Genomic DNA, 25,455 nt, shown 5'->3' with positions numbered 1-25,455 from the left:
AAAGCCTTAGGAATAGGTTTGGAACCAAACAAAAGCTAGGAATTAATTAGGACCAACTAACAACTCTAAAATGCAGATTAAGCACTAATCTGGATCAGGGATGACTAAACTCAATTAAGAACCAAATTAGCAAAAAGACACTAACTTAAAATGACTTAGGTCCAAAGGTTACATAGCTAACCCTAACAAGCACGCTGAAGATCACAAACAATTCATGAGTGTCAAGCAACACTAAAAAAAAATGTAGTTACGAACATTAACATTTACTGATCACAGAAAGACATATTCACACATCTCACAATAAAATACTTGAATTACGAATAACAAGGTTTCCACAATGAGCACATAGGGATCATTTATGTTCCTCCATCGGGTTTCTCAGCTAAAATATCTGCACACTCATTGCACACATTAGTAGTCTCGTAAAATCACATGTACATATGTATATACGTATCAAAAATTCACATAAATTGAAACATACATCAATCAGGGTTTCTTTTATCCTACTTATATCCTTAATCATAAAGATTCCAAAATCAATGTGTTAATCCTACATTTTACTTAATTCATCAACATACATATACATAAAACCTTAAATGACGAATATCAAATATCTGAAAGTAACATCACACAACATGAAATAATAAAATATGTTCAAGCATCAGATAATGTCTCGACATCTCGAGTCATGAATATCCAAATAATAGTAATGTATCACTATGCTACGATGGATCGAGGCGAACTCAGAACATAATGCTTCAATTACTTAACTATTTAATTCATTTCTACTCACATTTAATCATCAGTAATTACATAATCAATATGACATATAACTTATTCATTAATTCAAATTAAATACAAGAATAATCATTGTTAGGCATGCATATACCTAAACATCATAACATCACCAATAGTGAGTATTGAACTATCTAAATGCATAGAATCCTAATCATTGAGGTAACAAAATCAATAACTTCATCATTAAGTGAAACACCTTGTATTATTGTTAGTGCAAATTAATGTTTTAATAGTCGAGACAATATAGTCGTTCTCTAATCTTTAAGTATTAAAGCATGGATGTATCTGTTGTTCTCAATTTTCATTAGGACATCTAAAAACCTACAACATTACTCCATATCCATTCAAATCTCCTACAACAGATTTGACAGAGAAATTCATATTTAATAGGTACATGTGAGGAGGGACCTTACACATGCAAGAGTCCTTAGTGGTTTCAGAAGTGTGAATGATGTATTGTGCGATGATAATACCTTCAGAGATAAATCGTTTGGTACAAATATAGTTTGTTTTTCTGAAATAATTTTAGATAAAAATATTTTCAATCTTTTAGCTAGGACTTTTGAAAAAAAATTACAAATTGTATTGTGTAACTAAATTGGTCTAAAGTCACCTATTGTAGAGTAATTATCTTTTTTTTTTGGAATTAATGTTATGAACACATTATTGATTTGTGATAATATTGAACCTGACTTTCTTGTAGATTTTATAGCCTCATGTAACTCCTTACTTATGATATCCCTACATTTTTGGAAAAACATTGGATTGAATACATCCAAGCTAGGGGATTTTTTTGGATACATTTGGAAAATTGCTTCCTTCACATCTTATAATATTATCATACTATTTAACCTTATATTATCTTTTGCAGTAATGAGAGAAGGTACAGAGGAGAGCATATTTTCCTAGGCTAACAAGTTTGTGTGACTTCATTCATTGTATGTATTAATATAATAGTTTAATATTTCTTTTGATAAATCTTCTAAATTCTCTAGTGATTCCCCTAAGCTACTTATAATTCTTCCATTTTTAGTACAATTATGGGGGAATCTTTTGTTTCTAGCACCTTATACAAGCCAAGTTTCTCGAGATTTTTATTTCCAAAAGATTTCTTCTTTAGATAAAATATCCTTTAGATAAGATAATTATTTTTTTCTTCCATATAGCTATCATTATTCATACCATCTTTAACAACTGTCTCATTGAATTTCACCAAGACTTGGTCTATTTGAATCTTTTCATCAAATGTGTTATTAAAATGCTCTTTGTTCCATTTTAATACATTGAGTTTCACATAGTTTAGCTTGGAGATGAACTTGAACATTTTAGAACCCTCTACTAAAGTTTTGTTCCACCATGATTCAATTAACTCGTAAAAATGTTCATGTTTGAGCCACACATTTTTAAATCCCTAAAATATCAAATCTAATCGGGAAATGATCTAAACCAAAGGATCTTAATATCTCTACTTCTAAATCAAATAAAAATGGATTGATCTCCTCTAAAAAAAAAGTTATTCAATTTCTCAGAAATATTATTAAAATCTTTCCTTATATTGGTCCATGTATATACATTGTTCCTAGCCTTAATTTTTGCTAAATTATTATAAGAGACCCAATGGCTAAAGTCACTTTGTGATTGAGAAATACAATTACCTCCACCTTTCTTCTCACTTCAATCTATGATGGTACAAAATCCCCTCCTATGATAAATATTTCCATTGTTAGAAGTAAATAAGTCACTAACTCGATTCCATACTATTAATTTATCAGCAATGCTTGTTGGATTATATACATTAATGACTATCAAGGAAAGTTAATTATTTACACTGGAGACTTAAACACTAATCCAATTAGTGTTCATATCTATTAAATCAAATAATTTTCCTAGGAGCCCATATTAGGGCTAAACCTCACAATGCACCTTTTGATTCTACCCAAGTTGATTGCCATTTCCCTAATCTCTTGATAAAATTATCAATTTCTACCTTAGTTAACTTTGTTTCTTGAATAAGGATTAGATCTAAAGAAAAGGTATTTAGGCTTCTTTTGAGAAGTCTATGCCTGTTAGGGGCATTTAGTCCCCTAACATTCCATGTAGAGAGTTTCATTGATACATGGGAAGGTATTTCGCCTTCCTTGCATCAAACATGTCAGTGAGTTTAGATTTATTCACAACCAAACCATCCTTAGTTCTTAGTTCAATTAATGGTTTCCTCCCCCTCATTTTCTTTAGCCCTTTGATCAATTTTGGTTGACCTAAACCTTCTATGTTAGCAGCAATGCCTAAACTTCATGTTGTTTGAAGGAAACCTAAGTGAATATTATGTTTTGATGATTCTAGATCAATTTCTTTGTACAAGGAATCTCTTATTGATTCATGAAATTTATCCCTTGCTAAAGGATCTAATTATTTATTTAGTTGAGCATCTTCAACTTCTTGATCGTGAATAATTGAGGGATCTTAATTTCAAATGGAGAATCTAGGGGAAACGAGAAATGGATTACAATCTTCTAAAGAGATCTTGTTTCGATTATAATTTTGATGTAGAATATCTTCCCCTAATTTATCAACCTAGACATAATTATTGATTGAGATTAGTTATGGATGATCGTGGAAAAAATCGTATCTAGATCATTGGGCTTTTGGAATTCATGTCGACATTGAAATTGCTTAGAGATTTTTTTATGAAAATGAGTGATACCTTTCATCATTTCAGTAAGGATTGACATGTTTAGTTCAACTTTTCTTATGAAGTTATTCATCTCTTTTAGGTTTCTAATCTTAACATTTGAGTGTCCCTTCATTTTTTGGGTTAGAATGTCTACAAGAAGGTTTTTACCTAACATGTCTTGTGCTAAGTCTATTGCTGGTGTTGTCTTTGGTGATGGTTTCATCAACTATTGGTGAAGATGATTTTTGCATATATGAATTGTTCTCTAGAGAATATTCATCTATTCTTCCTTTATCCACAATTTTGTCTTCTTCTATTTCAATTCCATTTTCCTTTTACTTAATACTTGTTAATAAACTCTATCTATACTAAATCTTCTTTAATATCAATTTTTTGAATAAGGAAATAATTGATATTAAATACGTAATGAATTGTAAAGCGAGAAACTAATCCAAACTCCTAATCTAAATGTTGTTTAAAGATTATTATGGATTGGATACTACCTATATAGACTACAAGTTTCAACATATACTTAGATATTTGTATAAATTTTAATAGGTTTGAGCAAGAGCTCTATTGGATTAAGTTGAATAAGAATCTTAAAATTATCATTTTCTATGTAACATTCTTAAAGCCCTACCAAAATACCTAAAAGATCCCCTATTCTATTAAGAATCATGCTATGCATAAGTTATCTAGGAAACGTAGGATAAGACACCCAGATTGGAACCTTCAATCCTACAATCGATTCCCTAACAAACACAAGAGAACACTAAAACATGTTAATACAATGACCATCTAAGAAAATTAAGGGTTGGTTTAATAATGCTTCTCTAACATCTTTTTTACCACATTCTATATATAAAATATTATGATAAGGATGTTATACTTACCTGTGACTCCAATACTTAACTCAGTTTGTTTGATAGGCTAGAAGAGGTTTAAGTCAGATAGCTCCAATGTACATACAACGCTAAATCGTTGCATCTATGTCATCTATCTTCTTTGAAATCATTGCTAAGAACTTTTTGAATAATATATGTTGGTTCTTGATTTAACAATGTTTAAATGACCAGGAAGTTGAAATAAAATACACCTAAGGGTAGCTAATTCCTATGATGGATGCATTTGAATAAAACCTAGGCCAACTAATAAGGCTATACCTCTTCTAGACTTTAGGCTCTGCAAAACCTAGGTGGGTAGACCTTAGATTCATTAATGTCACCAATGCTAAAATATAAATATGAAACTTAAAAAAGTAGCTAATACTTTGATTCGTCTACACTTATGCAATAAAATAGGTATGCAATAGCTAGTTACAAAACCTATGAATTCACAAGCTAAGTTAGGGTTTTCCTTTCAGCTCTACAAATGAAAAAGGGAAATGGTCACTTTGATTAAGGAATTTCAGCAAGAACCAAATATGAGACAAAAAAAATATGCAATCTCCCAGCTGAGATTAATGCCTTATCCGTTGGATGTTACTCAAATCAGGACATACATTATGATCTTTATGATCTATTCATTTACTTTGTAAATGAGACATCAACTTTCAAAATGAATCATGTACTCATCAATATCCTTCCATGAGATCTATAATTTTTTTGAAGTATAGTAAGAATTTACTTGATTCTTTGAATCAACAACATAACTTAGTATGACATGCAACTCAAAACAAGTTGTAATTGAGATATGTGTTCTTTGACCATATAACATGGAAAATTGCACAACTCAAAGACATGAGAGAAGATTTAGAATGAAAATATTCTTACTGTTGCTTTGTAATCATTTCTCTAAAAACTAAATAGATCAAGATGTATATAATAACTTAAGAGAAACACAAAATGGACCAGAACTATAACTATCACTTCATTACTCTGATCGAATAGATACACAATATGTTGTTCACATAGAAGAAAATGTTGACAAATGATGAAAACATAGCTTGAGAACTTGCTCAATAAGTTGGAACCAACCCTATATAATGAGAAAAGAGAAGAAGATATAGGAAGAAGAATATGTTCGAATCTAATCTTTGAATGCCAAATGTCACCTCCATCTTCCATCTATTGTTGGTACAAAGCCTCTCTCATCTCTCCCCAACTATAAACCAAATCAAATCTCATCATTTGTCACAGGCCAAATATCTCTCTAAAATGATGAGAAAGCCCATCAAGAATAAATATTAGATATGCTGCTAAAAACCAAGCTAATACGCCCACCAAATGGATCCCAAGGTAAAATAAAAGTGCTAACATGATTCTCTCTAAGTTTAGAGCAAACCCACATCAACATTTGCTCAAAAACTAAATTTAAAGTGCCATGGAAGAAACAAGAAAGACACTTTGAGAATTCCCTTGGTCTACATATCTAAGAATAAATTTTACCTATTTGGACCTAAACATATTTGGCCTACAAAATTGGAAAGTTCACACTGAGACCTTTCTGACAGGATATAATAGTCCTATGTTTGGATTTCATGGGCACTCCTAGTATCCATCTAAAGTTATAGACTTTTATGTAGAACACCCTTTCAACATTTTATTTTTTTTAATGTATAGTCAAAACTATACATTAAAATGTAGGCCAATTCAAAAAGTGTGTACAATTATCCTATTCTATTCTCATTGGTTCATGTAGGCCCCACCTTTTGTCTTGACCTTTGATATTTCTTTTCAATAACTTAGGAATGCAGGTTGGAATTATTCAATTTGGAATTTGAAATAACTTTCCTCCAATCTAATTTCTTATCAATAACTTAGGAATGCACATTGGAATTATTAAATTTGGAATTTGAAATAAACTTTTTCTCTAATTCAATTTGGAATTTAAAATAAACTTTCCCTCCAATCTAATTTCTTTTCAATAACTTAGGAATGCACATTGGAATTATTCAAGGAATTTGAAATAAACATTCCCTGCAATCTAATTTCTTTTCAATAACTTAGGAATGCGCATTGGAATCATTCAATTTGAAATTTGAAATAAACTTTCCCTTCAATCTTTTCGGTTAACCTTGGCTTGACTGCACGTATCACATCTTCATTGGCTTGTCTTGTCCTTGTCATATGCTCTATCAATACACTTGTCCAACTCGGCCACATCACCACCATGTTGAAATATCAGATTTGTCGAATGACCTCATACACTTTGTCAATACAATTGTCAAGCTCTACCACATCAACACCACATTGAAATATCATATTTTCTGATTGACCACTTGCTACCTGGGACCATGTCCTTGTCATACACTCTGTTAATACACCTATTGAGCTTTGTCACATCAGCACCATGTTGAAATATTAAATTTGCTAATTGGTCACTTGCTACCTAGGACCATGTCCTTGTCATACACTCTGTCAATACACTTGTTGAGCTCTACCACATATATCAAGCTCTACCACATCGGTCACATCAACACCATGTTGAAATATTAGATTTGCTAATTGGTCACTTGCTACCTAGGACCATGTCCTTGTCATACACTCTGTCAATACACTTGTCGAGCTCTACCACATTAGTACCATGTTGAAATATCAGATTTGTTGATCAGCTACTTGCTAATTCAAAATTTAACCATATTGCCAAGATGACCCTATGGACGCTGCACCTAAGGATTTCTTCTCTACTTAAAGCATTGAGCAGTTCATAAATTTGTGTTTACTGTCCCAAAATAAATATATCACAAAGACTTACTCTACGATCAATGTGGGATATTTAGGCTTAAGCATTCCCTCCACTCTACTATATGATAAAACTTCAACCATTGCTTGGACTCATCTTCATTATATTTATCAAATTGCACATATTAATCTTGCATTCACAATTGTATTGGAGTCTACGCATATGGAATAAGTAGCACTTTCCTCGATAGTCTGGTTTCTTTTACAAATCGTATCTCATACAAATTATTGCCCCCAACAATATATATTAAATCTTGCGAAGAACAATCTTCTCATGCAGGCTAACATGTGAACACTTAAAACAATTCATTCATTTTCTCGTGTTTTGTAGCTATAGAGCATTTTGGAAAAGATTCAATTTATGGAAGCTCCTATCACTTGATGTATTGGCAGTGTCCGCATTTACTTTGACTCCTTTGCATTATGAGCCCCAAGCGGAAGATCTTCCTATGTAACTTGTTAGCAATATGATTTGGAGAGAGTTCACAATAATGAAAATAAAATAATAAATGACACAATTTACAAGGGAACCATATGGTAGACTCCTCCTAGCACTTCTTACTCTTGAACTAGGGCTTTCTCAATCACCTGATTACACACACTTCCAATCCCAACTAACAATGGATTCACCTTCACATGTACATTGTTTAATGTCTCCAATCAGAAAGTAAACCCCTTGTTCAAGTAGAATCTCTATCTTGTTTAATTTTGCACGTGCTTGGTTAGTAATATATCATACATGTTAGATTAACTCTTTCCATGAGTATCAGGCCTTCATCCTCATGGAAAGATCTTCATTTCCTTTAAAACCTACTGCATCAAATAAATAATTAAAAGAAATATATTGGTTCTACAACAAGCGTAACATCAAACCTATAATAACATGAAACTTATCAACAAATTACTTGGAATGATGAAGGAAACCTTATTAATGCATTTGTAGAGCCAACCAATCGGTTTGTGGACCACAATATGGAATTTGAATTGCAAAATATCTAAGTTTTATTGTTGTTGTTTACCAATCTGTACATACCAGTCTTTCAATATATTCTCCCCCTTTTTACATCAGAGACTCTTTCCAATTTATAAGACACCCTAAAATAACTGATTCCAACCAACTATCATCATTGAGTTGGGTATTTTAAAATTATTACAAACTAAACTTCCCTCTAAACCAGCCACTACCTTTTTTTATTTAATGTTTGAATTTGAAAAACCATACAATAGTTTTATTAAACATTAAACTCTTTTCTATACCTAAACCTATCTTGAAGACCTAATATTATTTTAGCATCAATATAGGTTCCAAGACTGCCCAATTGATTTGATGACCTTGTTTATACATTCCTTCCTTTTGATTTGTTTTGATGATCTTTGTTGTCTTTATAATCTTCAACTGTGGCTTGAATATTTGAGGTGCTTCTGCACCACAATAGGGTTCGTGGATATTCATAATTGACTTGGCTTCATTCCCTACCATTCATAACATTACCCCTAGTCTGGTAGAAACCTTCATTATCAAGAACAAATTAAGATCACTTCCATTCACGATGAAGTGCCAATTAATTCCCTATTGGAGGAGTGGTCAAATATTTTTTTTCCAAATAAGGAAGTGAAAGCACATAATGTACAAGGTGCAATGCACTCCTCTAAAAACCACATAACTTGGCTTTACTGCATGAGTTGCAGTATTATATAGCAGATTCACTATAAAGTTTGTTTATTTCCATGTACTTGTTTTGTGCAACCATACTTTGCCAAGGCAAATGGGCATATGGTGGTTTCAGAAGAGAATACAATTCTGGAGGCTCGATTTCATTAGTTGGAGACATGAACTCCCTGCCTGAGACATGTCCCTGCAATTATACTGGTGTGAAAATTCACAAAGGTTCTTGGCTTTGCTTATAGTCATGATAAGGATGATGCATAGTCGCATCCTAGAATCAGGCCCAATCTCATGATGAAGAACTATTTCACATGAATCTCATGAGAAAGGTTTTGGATCATAGTTTCAAAGCATGCCACTTCTAAGGAAAACCTTGACAAGTGTAAGACTTGGGATATCCTGAGTATATTCAATTTCCTCCTACTTATAACTTGCAAATAAGCATTTTTCCATCGTGATCAGCGTTATCTCATCAAGATCTCATGTCAATCAAACTTAAGACTCCCCTTCCATATATTCAAGCATTTAGAAGAGACGAGCATTTGCTAATATTAATCATCCAATGATCCTCGGCAGCCTCGATGCCTCAAGAAAATAATAGGTGCACTTTCCTTCCTTCAATCCATCATGTAAAATAACTGGCTCCTTGGCGATCCTTCCCGTAGCTTGATGTTACACTCTCAACATTAAACTTGTTTCATTATTACTTCAAATAGGCCTCTTCACAATTTTGGGCAATTAAGCCACAACTCTATGCCTTAATCAATATCCTATGGTTTTGACAATTTGGATCTCTCAAGTTGTTTATTAGGATAGCCTGAAGGTTTACTTTCTCTTTAAAACCTTCTGCCTCTATATGATTAATACATTGGTTGAAATTTCCACTAGACACCTATTTCACTCGGAATGATGATAAGTGTTGAGCATGCCAAGCTTATATTCATCTAATATGGGGAATTCTCTTGAGACAGTATTAGCCTCTACTTCACCATTATTCCATTGCAAAGATATTTAATTGCAAAGTAGGCTTTTGAACACTATTTGACATAGGTAGAAATGCATATTTGACAAGTGCTCGAAATGGCATCTTATGAAATGATTCAAAACTTCAAACTAACAACTTGAGAATTATGTATATACTAAATGCAAGGTGTAGAACACCTGAAACACATCACATGACTCAAAATAACAACTTGACACATAGGCACAAAAGGATATATAGGGGTTCTATTTGTAAAAGTTTTTCAATAATGATACTCAAAATTCTTACAAAATTTGAGTCCCAACAGTGGCTCTCTCTAGGGATGCATGCCCTTTGCAAGCATGACAAGAATTCAAAATCTCTTGGTAGAAGCAAACCACACCAAATAACTTATTCAATGCAAGAGAATCAACATATACCTTGTTTGGTTGCCCCAAGCCACCAAACACAAACCACTTATTTCTCCCTTTGTCATAAATATGATTATGAGCTTCACATATGAAAAACAATCTGAAATTATCTTCATTTATCATTTTTTTGTAATCACAATAAAACATAGGTGAAAGATATATCTTGTTAAAGGCATCACCCATACCTTTCCAATATTCATTCTCAACAACATTATGACCAAGCATATGCACTTCATTCTTTACATCAACAAATAACTGATGAGAGAAATCAAAATCCAAAAGAAATGCATCATCATACAAAATATCATACTCACCATGCATTACTTCCCTTTCCTCTAGCTGACTTGCAAATGAGAGAGCTAATATGTGTTCACAAAAGTTATTAGCACCAAAGTGTGAAGTAACTTCAATGCATCTCAATACTTTTTCACATTCAAACAATGGATCAAAAATCTCATTAACATGCTCACCATAATAGTTATTACAAAGTGTTGGTTGATCCATCATAGTCCTCATTAAATTGTGCATTACCAAACTCACGAGATGCAACATCATTCTCACAATCATTGTCACATATGGAAGAAGAGAAATCTGATCTTACACAACAGTATGACAACATGTCATCATTCATACCATAATCAATTAACTTTGAACCATCAATGCATTCCCCAAACAAAGGATTAATAACTCCATGAAGAGATCCCCTATAAAAATTATGACACAAAACAAGTTGATTAGTATCAATATCCTCATCACACAAAGCATTGTCAAACACTTTGAAGTCACTACAAGTCTTGTTGTCATACTCACTTTCAACACATGAAAAAAAATCAAAACTATCACTACAACGAGATGCATTGTCTTCTTCTATCAAACATGTATCATTAGCCTCTATATATGATTTGCTAAAGATTTCAAAACTATTTTTAGTATCCACTGTGTTTTTTGTACTTGTCTAATGCTTCTTGACACAATAGATATTTATTGTCAATTTCTAATTTGCTTGATTTTTGCAATGTGCAAATTGAATAATCGGCTTTGAGTGACCATTATTAAAAAAACTGAAATAACTTTTATAAATGCAGTATGCTTCTTGCAAATATTACTTGAGTTATTTTACACATTTTGAGAGTTTAAAGCTATTTAGTTAATTAAAGATCTAAGTTTATACTATTGTTACACTTGTTATTATTTTCTTTCTTATTTTGATTTAAATTATTTTATTTACTAGCTAATTTGTCATAATTGAATTCCAATTACCTAGAATTATTTAATCTATTTGGCGAAAGGGGTCATTTAGATTATAAAGTTATTTAATAATCTAATTTATAAGTTACTTTTTTTATTAAACAAGTGCCTATATTGGCAAAAGTTAGTTTCACTTCTCACTTATCACTTTGTTATTTCATTTTTTGAGGAATTTTCTCTGAAACTCCTTTATGTGAATTGCATATTGTGTTCATTGTGGGAGAATTGCTCATAAAATCGTTGCAAGGATAGTCTCGTTGGATTTATAGCAGGATTCTCCTCCTCTACTAATTGTTTCATCACATTCAGCACCCTATTCTTTTATTGTATGCACTTCCTTGTTTTGACCAAATTGTGTAAGGTAGGGCTTTCTCATTTCTTTCATTTCAGCCCATTTAATTGTCCATTTTTTATTGCTAAATAGTTGGAGGTAGAGAACTAGTATGCCCCTCCACTTTCATGCTTTAATTTGACCCAATTTTGAAGGTATGACCATTTTATAAATTTTGAAATTTAAATTGTAAGTATTGGTAGAGTTATGTTGTTGATTTTGTGTGTGAGCTTGTAGCTTGAATTTTATTAGATTTTTGTATGTTTGAGCTCATTCTAGAAGCAGGTTTTACATTTCATTGAATTTTGAGATATTTGATTTTTTGGCATTTTTCTCATTGTTTTGTTTTACTTGCCACTCAAAATTTGGTAGTAGTTTAGTGGTGTATGTTTGAGTTTTGGAAATGGATAGTGTTTTACATTTTGATGCATCAACTTTTGAGAGTCATAACTTTTGACTTGGACCTGGGTTTTCTCTCAAATTTTAATAGTGATTTCGAAAGGGGGAGTTTGATGGCCCAACAATTGAGCTAAGCTCCATTGTGTCCAAAAGAATTTATTTTTTAGACCCCAAAAAATCCATTTTGACCCCCAAAACTTAGTTGTTGCAATCTTTGTCTATTTTTAGAGTTTTTTTTGTAATAACTTTGAATGGAGATTTCCGAATTTGAAGATTAGCTGGCAGGTCAAGTTGTCATAGCTTAAGGGAAGCCCAGTTTTATTTTCAGCTTTTTAGGAGTTAATTTCAAAGGTTGCCTAAAATGGTAAAATTGAAGATTTGTTAAAATCTGCCAAAAAAGGTAATTTTCTATTTTTTTCAAATTTAGGAGTTTTTTTTTGTTATTTAAGAAGCAACAATGTGATGTAGAAGTGGGTTGGTTAATGTAAGATATTTGAGTTTTAGAATATGATTATTGCTTTTGTACTTTTCTATGTATTTTCCTTCTGTAGGATGCATTATTGTAACTAGGTGTTTGGGTACTACGTCATTTCGTATCAGAGCAGGAAGATGGCTGAGAGAGGAAGAGGAAGAGGAAGAGGAGGTGTCACTCTAATGCAAAGATTGATGCTGGATATGCAAAGGCAAATTGAACAATTGAATGAGCGAATGGATAATTAAGGAATACCAATAGTACAAGGAGAGAACAAATCAGATGAAGAGGGAAACCAAAGGGGTGCTAATCAAAATGAAGAAGAACAGTGGAAGAACTGAGCTATGAAGATAGAGTGGTTTGAGCTTTAGAAGGTAAAAATGAAGGGATCAAGATCGGGGTTTCAAACTATGCTGGTAGTCTTAAGCCAAAAGAATTGATAGACTGGCTAAAAAAGATGGGGATTTTTTTTGAATGGAAGCCTATGGCAAAGGAAAAGAAGATGAAGTTTGCATGCACAAAATTAAAAAAACATGCAATGATATGTTGGGATCACCTCCAAAAGGAACAAATTAGAAAACAAAAGGAAAAGATTAGAACATGGAGCAAGATGGAGAAAAAGCTACCAAAAAAGTTCTTACCCTTTGATTACTCACAAACCCTCTTTCATAAGTTCCAAAATTTGAAGCAAAATTTGTTCCATGTACAAGAGTACACAAATGAGTTCTATACAAGTGTACACAAATGAGTTCTATAAGTTATCTATGAGAATAGAGCATCAAGAAGATGATAAGTATATGGTTGTTGGGTACATAAATGGCCTAAAATTTTCTATCCAAGATGAGTTGAGCATGCATCTTATTAGCAGTATGGAAGAGGTCTACCAACTATCCCTAAAGACTAAAGAAAAAAGAATTGACAATACAATCAGAGGAATAGAAGAGGAATAAGGGGTCCCTCAACACCATTTCGAGGAGGTTCTAATTACGATTGAGGAGAATCCTCCCAAGGATTTGAAAGAAATATAGATTCTAGACAAGATACTACAAAATAGGAAAGATGAAGGGTATTTCAGCGAGGACAAGGCTATGGTAGCAAAAGAGGATGGGAAAATCAATGGAGGCCCTTTACCTATTTCAGATGTGGAGAAGGACACGGAGCCTTTGTATGCTCAAATTATAACATGCCAAAAATAAATCAAGGAAGACAACCTAGAGTGAACCTAGTTTAGCTAGAAGAGGAGGAGCAAGAAGTTTCACGAGATGTGGGAGAAACCCTCATGATGAGGAGATCAATGATCATTCCAAAAAAAGATGAAGTTCCTACAAAGAACTATGATGATTTGTGGCTCGAACCAACATTTTCATAACTAGATGCACTTCCGGTGGAAACGTATGTCAAGTTATTATTGATGGGGGTGGTTGTGAGAATATGGTATCTAGAGAAATGGTAGAGACATTAAATTTGCGATGTGAAAAGCATCCTCATCCTTACCGTATTGCATGGTTTAAGAAAGTAAATGAAGTGATGTATGATAAAAGATGTTTTGTCACATTTACTAGGGGAAAATTTTATAAGGATGAAATATGGTGTGATGTTATACCTATGGATTCTTGCCATATGTTGTTGGGAAGACCATGGCAATATGATAGGATGGTCATACATGATGGAGAGAAAAATACTACACATTTTGGAAGGATGGCTCTAAAGTGGTTTGATTGTCGCTTAAGGATGAAAAGAAGAATGAAACTATGTTGTATGCAAAATAAGTTGTTAAAGAAATGAAAGTTATAGGTTGTTGTTATGCACGAGTACTAAAAAGAGGAGAAGAACAAGAAAACTTGGTGCCACCTGAGGCAATGAAGGTGTTGGAGGAGTTTTTTGATGTTGCTCCTGATGAACTACCTGATGGTCTCTCACCAAAAAGAGATATTCAACATCATATTGATCTTATTCCTAGAGCAACTCTACCTAGTCAAGCAACCTATTAGTTGAATCTGACACAACATGCAAAGTTGAATAAACAAGTGACAGAACTAATGCAAAAGGGTTTGGTCAGGGAAAGCATGAGTCTATGTGCAGTACCTAAATTGTTGACTCCAAAGAAGGATGGCACATGGAGGATGTGCACCGATAGCAGAGCAATCAATAAGATTACTATCATGTACCAATTTCCTATCCCTCGGATAGAGGACATGATGGATGAATTAGTGGGGGCTAAGTACTTCAGCAAGATTAATCTCTGAAGTGGCTACCACAAGATCTGCATTCGAGATGGAGATGAATGGAAGACAACATTTAAGACAAGAGATAGTTTGTATGAATGGATGTAATGGGCTTTGGGCTTTCGAACACACCTAGCACAATTATATGGTTGATGAATATAGTGTTGCAACCTTACCTTGGTAAGTTTGTTGTAGTTTATTTTGATGATATTCCAATCTATAGTGGAAGCAAGCAAGAATACTTACAACACCTGAGGATCATCTTGAGTGTCTTAAGGAAGGAGAAGCTCTTTGCAAACTTGAAGAAGTGTAGATTCATGGAAACTAGTTTGACCTTTCCAGGCTTTGGCATTCTCAAGTTGGTGTTCAAATGGATCCAGAAAAGGTAAAAGCAATCTTAGAATGGTCTAGTCCTTCTAGTACAACAGGAGTACGAAGTTTTCATGGGTTTACAACTTTCTACTGAAAGTTTTGTCCAAAATTTTAGCAGTATTGTAGCACCCATGACAGACTGTACCAAAGGAAGGGAGTTCACATGGACAATGAATGCTAAAGGGAGTTTTAAATTCTCGAAGAAAAAGGTAATTGAAGCTCCTATATTGACACTTCCAAATTTTGACAAAGTTTTTGAAGTAGAATGTGATGCTTCACATGTTGGGATAGGCTTTGTTCTTAGCCAAGCAGGTAATCCTATAGCCTTCTTTAGTGAGAAATTGACTAAAGTAAGAAGGAATTATTCTACCTATGATCTGGAGTTTTATGCAATTGTTCAAGCATTAAGACATTGGAGGCACTACCTAGTCCCACATAAGTTTGTGCTATTTACTATTCACATTGCTCTGAAAATATAAACACACAAAAGAAGTTGAATATCGACATGCCAAGTGGGTATCTTTCTTACAATGATATACCTTTGTTCTAAAACATAAGTCTGGAAAACAAAATCAGGTTGTTGATGCTTTGAGAAGGCGTGCTACACTATTAACCACAATGGGAACTAAGGTCATTGGTTTTGATGCTATTAAGGCCTTGTATGAAACTGATGATGATTTCTAGGAAATTGTAGAACAACTAAAGGCCTCATCTTCTGGTAAGTTGGATCATGTGAAAGGTGACTATTTTATGTAGTATGGTTACCTCTTTAAGTGTAAACAACTATGTATACTAGGCGGATCCATGCGGGAAAACATTATTAGGGAATTTCATAGTGGTGGACTCACTCGACACTTTGGAAAGGACAAAACAGTAAACTTGGTTGAAGATAAGTATTAATAGCCCAAGATAAAGAGGGACGTCACTAAATATTTGGCAAGGTGCATAATCTGTCAAGTGGCTAAAGGACATTCATAGAATATAGGATTATACATGGCTTTACCAATACCCACCAAACCATGGATTGACTTGAGTATGGATTTTGTATTGGGTCTCCCATACACTTAGCAAGCTAATGATTCTATTTTTGTGGTTGATCAATTTTCAAAAATGGTCCACTTTATTGCTTTTAAAAAGACCAATGATGCAACTAGAATAGCATAAATGTTCTTCTCAGAAGTTGTTCGTTTACATGGTCTTCTAAAGACCATTACCTTTGATAGATATACTAAGTTCTTGAGTCATTTTTGGAGGACTCTCTAGAGGAAATTAGGAACAAAGTTACAGTTTATTACTGCCTATCATCCTCAAATTGATGGACAAATAGAGGTAGTCAATCAGAGTTTGGGAAACTTGTTAAGCTGCATTGTGGGTGAGAAACCTAAACGGTGGGACTTGATATTGCCCTAGGCAGAATTTTCCTATAATAGTTATGTTAACAGATCAACCAAAAATCTCCATTTCAAATTGTTTATGGTTGAGACCCTCAAGGTATTCTAGATCTTGTGTCACTTCCCTTGGGAGATAGAATTAGTGATGATGGAGTTGCCTTTGTTGAACACCTTCACTAGCTCCAACAAGATGTTAGACAAAAGTTACAAGATAGTAATGTGAGTTACAAGATTGCTAGAAATGCTACTTGGAGACAACTAATATTTCCTACAAGTGACTTGGTGATGATTTACTTGAGGTGTGAACAGTTTCCTATGGGCACATATCATAAATTGAAGTATAAGAAGATTGGGCCTTGCAAAATCATCAAATAGATCAATGATAATGCTTATGAGGTTAGCTTACCAACAAATCTTGACATCTCCCCTATTTTTAATGTCTCTGATTTATACACATTCCATGGAGATGTTCCAAGTACAAATGATGTATAGGAAGTGGATTGGCAACATCACCTTCCCGATAAGGAGGAAAAGATTGACAGAATTCTTGACAAGCAGACTGCCTCCACAAAGCATGGCCAACATAACAGATACCTGATACAATGGGATAGGTTACTTGAAATAGAGAGTACATGGTTATCTAAGTGGACAATAATGCAGTTAGATCCAATAAAATTGCAACAATTCATAGACAACCACTTTCAAGAGCTATCTTTCTTTCAGGAAGGGGAGAATGATGCATCAACTTCTGAGAGTCATAACTTTTGACTCGGACCTGCGTTTTCTCTCAAATTTTTATACTAATTTCGGAAGGGGGAGTTTGATGGCCCAACAATTCAGCTAGGCTCCATTGTGTCTAAAAAAATTATTTTTTAGATCCCAGAAAATCCGTTTTGACCCCCAAAACCCAGTTGTCATAATTTTTGTCTATTTTTTAGAGTTTGTTTTTTGTAATAACTTCGAATGGACATTTCCAAATTTGAAGATTAGTTGGCAGGTCAAGTTGTTGTAGCTTAAGGAAAGTCCAATTTTATTTTCAGCTTTTTAGGAGTTAATTTCGAAGGTTACCTAAAATGGCAAAATTGAAGATTTGTTAAAATTTGCCAAAAAAGGTAATTCTCATTTTTTCCTAATTTAGGAGTTTTTTGGTTATTTAAGAAGCAACAAAGCGATGTAAAAGGGGGTTTGTTAATGGAAGATATTTGAGTTTCAGAATATGATTATTGCTTATGTATTTTTCTGTGTATTTGCCTACTGTAGGATGCATTATTGTAACTAGGTGTTTGGGTACTACATCACATTTCCAACCTTCCTGTGATTTTACTCTATGGACATTGGGATTCACGTCAAACCATACTCTTAACAAAAAGCTTGTTCGAGTAAATTACTTGCACTTGTATTTTGTTATGTTTCTCAAATCTCACCCTGGCCTTAGTTTGATATTGATTATTTCATGGAGTTGGTTGAGCCCACCCATTAGAACGTGTACATGCATATGGCGAGATATTGCAAGACCCAAACTTTCAGATTAGGTCAGTTGAGGGCTTATTCATTTGTGGCTTCTCTTGTGTACCTCGACCCAGAAGTGGCTAACAAGATAACGTGAAGAAGTTCTAACAAAATTATAATCAAATAATAATAATGGGATGATAAAGCTTAACGAGAGATAACAGAAAACTCGTACAATTGTTAAGCGTCCCAAGGGAGCCAACACAAGGGTGTTGTGTATGTATGTTAGCCAATATCATGTGCAAGTTGGTTCAAGGACACAATTCCTATGTGGTCATTAGTCTTTTGTAGAAGTTGATGCAAGGACACACTATGTAGTCTCTTGATGGGCCATACCACTATAGATAGCTTGGACTAGTACAAGTCAACCGATTACACTCCACTAGAGTCCCTACATAGTTATCCTATAGTGTGTCTAGCTAGTATCCTGATGCACTACATTGCCTTCATGATCATTGAGTTGTTTTGTCATGCACTATTTGGTGTGTGTTAGCCTTGTATGTGACAATAGACAGATTTTTATATTCATGAGCAATATGAGGTGGGCATACATGTTCCATGTAGTTGGAAGACATTGCTACCTATAGCACTACTGGGGATTGGAGTACAGGGAGAGCCTTCATCCAACTTCAAGATTGGAGCTTGATGTTCACTTGAACTCTTTGATACTATCTTGATGTATGCTAGTTGTGCTTTAGGCATTTACTTGATGCACAAGTTATATTTGATGTTATATTATCACCAAGATGGATTAGAGTTATATGTAAGGAAATATTATGCTATATGTATTTATCATAGTGTTTTGATGTAAGCATGCTATTGAGTGTTTATTTCCTTTAAATGTATATTTTGGTGTTCCTTGGTGCAAAGGTTTCACTTATTTTTTTCTTTTCTTTATCATCTTAACCTTGAATACAGTACCTTGTCATACCTCATAAAGCAACAAGTCACACAATAAAACATTGGTTTGTGTTTCATTGCATGTAATACAGAGTTTCATCCTATGCAATTTAAAGTTATGTTGTATGATACTCGTGTTTATTGTACACAATTCATAGTTTTTAACATACAACCCAACACATTGTATCACATGCAGTTTCACCATCATATAGTATGCATTCTGGTGTTTCATCGTATGGCGTTGATAGGGAAAACTCGTACCTCAAATGAGAATTTCTCAACTTATTTGGAGGATAAGACTTGGTGATTTAGATACCTTAGAGGATAAGACTCGGTGATTTAGATACCCTTTGGGGAGTTACATCTCCCCAATTTGGAACAGATTGCCTATCAAACATTTTCATGTTTGATGGTTTTTTAATTAAAAGACAACATGATTTTAAGGGATCCTAGAACCCAAAACAAAACTAGTTTTAAATAGGGGGACCTAAAACCCAACTACAAAAGATATGTAATAAGCTCTACAAAAAAACAAATAGAACTCAAATGAAAAAGGACAATATCAAGGTAGAGAGAGCCAAGAAGCACACTTGCTCCACCAAAATAGGACTAGCAATCCATAAAAGATAAAATAAATAATCTCTTGGCTACCCAAATCATGGAACCAACATAACCTAAGATTTCCCCTTAGATCCCTTCTTATGTGATCTTAGGGTTATGTAAAAAATAGAGGATTTCTTAGAATAATTTCCTTTACCCATAATCCATCCTTTGTTAACCTTGGTAGCCTCAGCTCGCCAAGAGCTTGGACCACAAAACAATCAAACCCCGCCAAAACAAGGACAACAACCGCTGGCAAAGCAGGGACAAGGAGAATGATAACCGAAGTAACATTTCCCTCAGCAACAAATACAACAGACTACTTAGGCATAACAATAAGATGAGAAAAAAAAACAACACCTACATTAGCAAGAGCATCAACCTAAGGCACTAACAGAACAACAACAGAAGTCGAATCAACTGAGACAGTGACAACTTTCTCACCAACAAGGACCTTTGTTGGATGTGTCATTGATGTCAAAATATATTCTAATATTGAAGTTATGATTAAACATCTATGTCAAATTTACACATCAAAATGATATACTTAATGAAGATATGTCCAATAAAATTGGAACTCATGATTATGTTGGCACACATGATAGTACTTATAGACATTGTGTGTTGGTTATCTTTATCTATAGTTTTCATGTATCTACGATTTGTAAAGTGTACAGGGCCAAATACATGGTGTTGTTTACAAATTTTTTAGTATTCTCTAGATGATAGATACCAACATGTAGGCTTTGAATGATATTCACAAACATGGCATTTTCAGCTCAATATGTGATGGCTTTGCTGTCAGTATATAGGATTATACTTTGTGTTAACCATATTATTATAAATGAATTTTTAAAAAATTATCAAGAACTTGTTCCCATCGCCAATTTGTGTCAAATACATTGATGATGTTCTAATATAACCAATAAATGCCATCTTCAACTGTTAGAGATGAAACATGGGTTTAATTGGTGTTTGATATGAAACAACGCATGTATTTGTCACATGTAAAGAAAAGACAAATTTGTCTTATTGGAGTGATTAATATGTATGTTAAAATTGATCGACGAAGAGACAAGATATGAGATTAAAAGTCTTAAGATCATATAGAGGTTGTGAGTTTTTGTCTAACAAGTCTATTGTTTACTATGAAGAAAGTATAAGAAGACACTACTTAACTGAATGGGGTGGTAGAATGAAAAAATAGAATGGTAAAAGAAATGACTAAGAAATTACTAACAAATATTTCTAATAAATTTTGGCTAGAAGTTGTTTATCCAATAGTTTATATTCTTGTTAGAATACAACTTAGACCTAATAGCAAAAGACTCCTTATGAATTATGGTATGGAAAACCAACCTTAGTAAAATATTTTAATTTATTTGGGAGTAAATGTTATATTAAATGAGATGAAGGCTTTGATACATTTGATTCAAATTGTGATGAGGGTGTATTTCTTAGCTATTCTATTTGTCGATAAAGCACAAAAATGTTATTATAAAAGGCTAAAGAAAATTGTAGAACATATCAATGTTAAACTTGATGAACAATTACAAAGATAATAATAATGGTGTAAATAGTGTTGAAATGTATTTGAAAGTACTCCAACAAATTTCTCAAATGAAAGAACATCAACAAGTTCTAATGATAATGTGGAAGTTTGTTCAAAAAATGTTGAAATATCTTTTGAAAACTTTGATGAAAATGGTTCAACTAAGTGCCCCTCAAAATTTGTTAAATGCAATCTTGTTGAGCAACAAATTATTGGTAATAAAGATAATGGAATTCAAACTAGAAAAAAGGTTGTAAAGAATTATAATGAAGAACATTTCAAGGAAGCATATTTATCCCTAATCTAATAAATGGAACCAAAAAGCTATAGAGGCTAGTAGTGATGAATGTTGGATTCAAGCAACAAAAGAGGATTAGCCCAAATTGATAAGAATCATACTTTGGAATTAGTTCCACGAGCTACTAATAAGAATGCAATTGGTGCAAAATGAGTGTTCAAAAATTAGCTCAATGAAAATGATGAAATTACTCACAATAAATGCTAGACTTGTTTACAAAGGCTATGCACAAATCAAAGGAGTGGATTTTGAAGAAACATTCTCCCCTATAGCCAGACTAGAAGCTATTTGTATATTTCTTGCATTTTCAGCATATAAGAATTTTAAAGTTTGGCAATTGAATGTTAAATCAACCTTTCTGAATTTATGAGAAAGAAGTGTATATGGAATAGCTTGAGGGTTTTTGTCTATATGCGGAAAAAAGGGTTATGTTTGCAAACTAGAAAAGGCTTTATATGGTCTTAAATAGGCACAAATCGCTTGGTACTCCAAACTTTATCAACATCTTATTTGACATGGTTTTCATTGGGGTAATGCAAGTAGAAACATGTATTTCAAGATTGTTAATGGTCAGTTTTTTGTTGTGGTTGTACATGTTGATGGCATCATTTTTGGGGATAATGATAAAGTATGTTAGGATTTTACTAATCAAATGCAACCAATTTTGGAAATGTTTAGGTTAGTAGAACCCTTGTACTTTCTTGGCTTTCAAGCTCCTTAGTTGGATAATGGCATTTTTCTATCTCAAACCAAATATAAAAAAGAAATGCTTAAGAAATTTCAGATGGATTCGTGTAAACCTATTAGTACTCATATGATTACTGGTTGTAAGCTTAGTAAAGGTGATGAATCACCTATAGGATATCAAACTCAATATAGGTCAATGATTGGTAGCCTATTTCATTTTACGTCTAGACTAGATAACATGTAGGCAACGTGTATGGTTGCACAATTCCAAGCCTCACCTAAAGTCTCTCACCTTAATGTTGTGACACATTTTCAAGTATTTTTAGGGCACTCTTGAATTTGGTTTACGGTATCCACATAATGATCAGTTCTCACTTGTTGCATATACAAATGTTGATTATGTAGGTTGTTTGGGTGACAAATGTAGCACCAATGGGTGAGCTTTCTTTTTGGGTAACTGATTAGTTGAATTAGTAAGAAAGAAACATGAATCAATTATACGTATCCACTGATGAATTTAAGTATATCATTGCAATTGCTTGTTGCACACAGGTTTGTGGATGAAGCAAACACAGGCAGATTTATAGGTTACTTTTGATAGGCATATTGCTATATTTTGTGATAATACGAATGTGATTAATACATCTAAAAATCATGTTCAACACTCATGCACTAAATATATTTCTATACGATATCATCTTTTGAAAGATTGAGTTGCAGAGGATGAAGTTTGTTTGGAATATGTTAATATCAAACAATAGTTGGCAAATATTTTTACTTAGCCTCTTCTTGCAACTACATTTGAATGTCTTCACAAAGCGATTGGAGTTGTGGCTTTGCCACACTAAGTTCTTGCAATAGAGCATGAATTACGAGGGAGCATTTATTGTTTTCTTTGTTAGTCCCCATCCCCTTGTCATTGATGTGAAAGGAGGATAAATGTTTTGTTTGGACAATGGTTGGACAATGTTTATATGTTTGTATTTGGTTAGATGTTCTTCATTGTAGATGGCTCACAGGTATAAGTTGATTTGCATAGGATCATATTGAGGGTATAGATTTTTAACAAGTTTCTTGTCTTGTACATGTATTTTATCATCGACAACATGTGGAGATTGTTGAACGTGTCATCGATGTCAAAAAAAAAAATATTATAGTATTGAACTTATGATTGAATTTACACATCAAAGTGTTATACTTTCAGAACAATATATGTCTACTAAAAATGCGACTTATGATAATGTTGGCACATGTGATTGAACTTATAAACATTGTTTGCCAGTTATCTCTATCTATGGTTTTCCATTATCTACAATTTGTAATGTGTACAGAGCCAAATACATGGTATTGTTTACAGATTTCTCAATATTCTCTAGATTATAGAAAATAACATGAAGACTTCAAATGGCATTCACAAACCTGACATATTCAGTTCAATATGTGTTGGCTTTGTCATTAGTAAGATATACTTTGTGTTAACCATATTATTATTTAAGAAAAATATTTATCGAGATTTTGTTCCCATAGCCAATGCATGTCAAATGCATCAATGATGTTCTAATATTACCAATGTCATCCATCTGACAAAGTGCATATTTTGTTGATGATGTCACTGAAGTTGGCATTCACTACACGAGTGAGAACAATTTCCCAAACTATTAACATTTATTTACTTCCCAAAATAGGGTTAACTGAAACATTTAGAACATCATTAACAACCTCAAAGTGCCTAAGTCTCAAGTTACACCTAAGCAAAATAGCCAAGTATGAAAAATCTCTTTCACATGTTTAATTTCAATCCTACTACAATGTATTTCATTAAAAATGGTGAAGGTAGGTCCCTAAGGTGGTGCCAAGCAAGACACTAATTTAGTGTGACTCCATATATGCATGCATCACACAAGGCATTGGTTATCCAATCAACTTATAAAGGTAGGTTTCTAAGGTGCAACCAAGCAAAACGCTAATTTAGAGTGACTCTTTATGCAAGCATTACACAAAGGCATTGGTTCTCCAATCAACTTACTTATCAATCACGTGAGATGTACAACCCTAATCCACACACATTCAAACTTAGGCTTAATATGTATAAAAGGGTCGATATTGCACTTCATTTTTCAACAATATTTTTTTGAACAATATGGTGCCACCTCAAGGGCCAAATATACAACAAAAACCATTATAATAGGATGGATTCTTCAAGTCTAGCATTGGCTACCATCCTCACACAAACCTATGACTCACCACATTTCAAACCCACGTGAGTCATCCATCAAGAATATAGGTTTAATTTGTAGATAACTAAATAACCTTTAATGTGCAAAACCATAACAACATACAAACTCAACTTGCAACAAAGAAAACAAGAATGAACATCCACACAACACCACAACTTGACTATGGCATAGTACTTACCCTGAGAAACTAGAAAAGGGAGAAAGATCCAAATGTCCTTCACAACTTTTATCAAAATGTATCCAAATGAATGCGAAGGTAGATATTACACCTCATTAATCGACAATATTTTTTTCAACGATATTGTGCCACCTCAAGGGCCAAATATGCAACAAAAACCATTGTAAGAGATCAATTCTTCAACTCTAGAATTGACTACCATTCTAACAACTTACACAAACCTATAACTCATCACATTTCAAACCCACATGATTCATCAATTCATTGACTTGCAAAAATCGTAACATAAAAATTCAACTCCCAACAAATAAAATAAGCAATGAATATCCACACAACAACACAACTTAGCCATGGCATGATACTTACCCTGAGAAACTAAAGGCCAATATCCTTATGCTTGCAAATATCCTCAACAACTTTCATTATAGAGTATCCAAATGGTTGCAAAGGTATCAGCCAACACTTTGCATCATCAAACTAGATGATACAACCTCCCAAGCAATGCTCATCTCAACAAATAACACTGCAAATAGTGAATGAACGAGGAAAATGACACTCAAAAACTCCCAATGTTTCATGCTGTTCATCATTGTCTCTTGAGGAGGATGCATATACATCAGAAAGAATTTTCGGTGAAAATAGAAGCCCACTGTCAAGAAATGCACATTCAGTTCAAATTGTTTTAGATTCCCATTAAAAGAAATGGTGAAATCTGTTCCACATTTGGGAATTGTTGCTTTTTAATAGAGGTGATTTCAAAACCTATTCTTTCTTACAAAATTGTCTCTTTCTTGTAGGGGGTGATTCAAAACCACCCATTTGCACCAACTTGTGTCTTCCAAC

The sequence above is a fragment of the Cupressus sempervirens genome, chromosome 3 (assembly GCF_028749045.1).
Source record: "Cupressus sempervirens isolate cs-2001-9-10 chromosome 3, ASM2874904v1, whole genome shotgun sequence".
Taxonomy (NCBI): domain Eukaryota; kingdom Viridiplantae; phylum Streptophyta; class Pinopsida; order Cupressales; family Cupressaceae; genus Cupressus; species Cupressus sempervirens.
The sequence above is the reverse complement of the archived record's forward strand: the minus strand, read 5'-3'. Positions refer to the sequence as shown.